This window comes from Eubalaena glacialis, chromosome 10 (genome assembly GCF_028564815.1).
Source record: "Eubalaena glacialis isolate mEubGla1 chromosome 10, mEubGla1.1.hap2.+ XY, whole genome shotgun sequence".
NCBI classification, from domain to species: domain Eukaryota; kingdom Metazoa; phylum Chordata; class Mammalia; order Artiodactyla; family Balaenidae; genus Eubalaena; species Eubalaena glacialis.
Window position 1 is genome coordinate 17796002 of NC_083725.1, and position 2149 is coordinate 17798150.

Consider the following 2149-nt stretch of genomic DNA (forward strand, 5'->3'; position numbering starts at 1 on the left):
TTTTGGAAGATAAAGAGTATAATTTAATTGTTTTTATTTGCATTTTTATTACTCTCAAGGCTGAAGTGGGTTTTCTTTTTTATTTATTGAACACGTTTCTTCTTTCATAAATTAGCTGTTTGTGACTTTTGCCCACATTTCTAAGGGGATGTTTAACTTTTTCTTGATGCTAAAGGCATCTTTTAAAAAGATTTGTGAGAGGCGCAGCTGATATCAAGAATTGAGGTAAGAAGAGCAGTCTGGATGGAGGAGACCATTCTAAAGTATATTTTCAACAGTATGTCCAAAGGCAGAGGGTTTTCTTTGGGGAGGGAGAGGAGATAGATAATAACAGCACGTGATATAGGCTGAATGTCTGTGTTTCCCTAAAATCCTTATGTTGAAACCTAACCTCAATGTGATCCTATTTGGAAGTAGGGCCTTTGGGAGTAAATTAAGTCATGAATGTGGAACCCTCATGAATGGAATTAGTACCCTTAAAAGAAGACACACGAGAGAGCTTGCTTCCTCCCTCTCTGGTCCCTTGCTGTGAGGACAGAGCAAGAAGACGGCCATCTTCAAACCAGGAAGAGGGTCCTCACCAGAACCTGACCATGCTGGCACCCTGATTTCGAACTTACTGGCCTCCAGAATTGTAAGAACTAAATTATTGTTTTAAGCCACCTAGTCTATGGTATTCCATTATAATAGCCTGAAATGACTAAGACAGTACCAAACATTTGTTAACCACTAATGTACCAGTACTTTTCAAGTTTCTCTTCACTGTATCATCAGAATAATCATACCAGGTAGGTATTATCATTACCTCCATTTCTCAGATTAAGTAACTATGGCTTGGTGATTGAATAATAAACTCAAAGTCACTTAAGCTAGAACATTACAGAATCACCACTAAAATCCAGCTCTCTGACACCGAAGTGGGTTCCGTTAATGTCTGTCTATACTGAATTCCAACAGCTCCAGGCTAGTAGAAAATTCAGATCTACTTAAACATAAAATCAAGACAAAATTGGCCTTCACCTGACTGCTTTCTGTGCCTCTCACAAGATGGAAAGGTGTCTTACGCACTGGGCCTTGCTGTCCCATCTGTACCCTCTGTCCTGCTGTTCCAGGTAATCAGAGTTCTTGACCACAGCACGCATGGGGCCTGAGCCCCACATGTCCCTGAACCCTTCCATTTTTGCCTTATCAAAATGTCCCTGGCCTCTGAACTAAAAGCCACAGTTTCTGCTAATTTGCTCGACTAAATTGGGCAGAGTTTTAATGAATGCTAATGAATTAATATATTATTCACAGGGAAGGCGGGAAGGAGAGAGATAAAGAGAAAAGGAGAAGAAGAAACTGAGCAAAGTGTACCAAGTGAGAAATGTGAACTTGGCTTACTACATGGTTTGGGATCTCTTTTCCTGGGAATTCTTCCCAGGGAAAGAAAGGAAGCACTGACCAAGGAGGAAGACCATGGAGGGACCAGGTGGGTCTCAGCTGCTGGGCACACTGTGTGTCCCTAGCCTGGCTCCCAGGCAGGCCTTGGTCTCCAAGGCTCGTGGCCCATCTCGTCATGGCAGCTCTTCCACTCCAAGAGTCCAGCTGCTGGTAGAGTGCGGGCTGAAGGCGGTGTGAGGGAGGCTGGCCTGGAGAGCTGGGGACAATGTTCCCATAGGCGTATCAGAGACCATTCAGTTCAGACCTAGGAAAGACTTCTCCAGCCCCTCAAACTTTCCCCTAATTGATCCAGAGGGTAAGAAAAGACATGGATAACTGTGCATTCATATCCAAATCCTCAAATCTTTTAAACTTGAAGGCACACCCCATTTGCAAAAGATCTACCTTATTTGCCTCCCTGAGGACTGTCACTGCAGCTTTGACATGAAAGACGGAGGCAAGGAGGCCAGACATAGGATGCCGAAGCACCTTTGTATTTCCCACCTCGGATGATACAAAGACCTCTGCTTTTGGAGGAGGACAAGGGGTGGGCAAGTGGAAGGCAATCTATATAACCTGCAATTAACAAGGATCATGAAATATTTTCAGAATTATTTGCTTGAGGCTCCAGGTTTTCTCTCTAGACTTTTTTTCCTTTGGTGATGAGAGATGCTTGCGTGGGATGCATGAGCTGGAGACCCGAGTCCATCACGGTGTTCCCCAGTCT

The 2149-nt window shown here is 43.8% G+C and overlaps 1 long non-coding RNA gene across 1 annotated transcript; it reads left to right on the forward strand.

Annotated features, from left to right (window-relative positions):
• The first annotated feature begins 438 nt into the window (after positions 1 to 438).
• On the forward strand, positions 439 to 1851 carry LOC133099268 (uncharacterized). The gene is made up of 3 exons (XR_009702310.1): positions 439 to 634; positions 958 to 1112; positions 1297 to 1851. It is a non-coding gene; the product is annotated as an uncharacterized LOC133099268 (long non-coding RNA).
• The last annotated feature ends 298 nt before the right edge of the window (positions 1852 to 2149 follow it).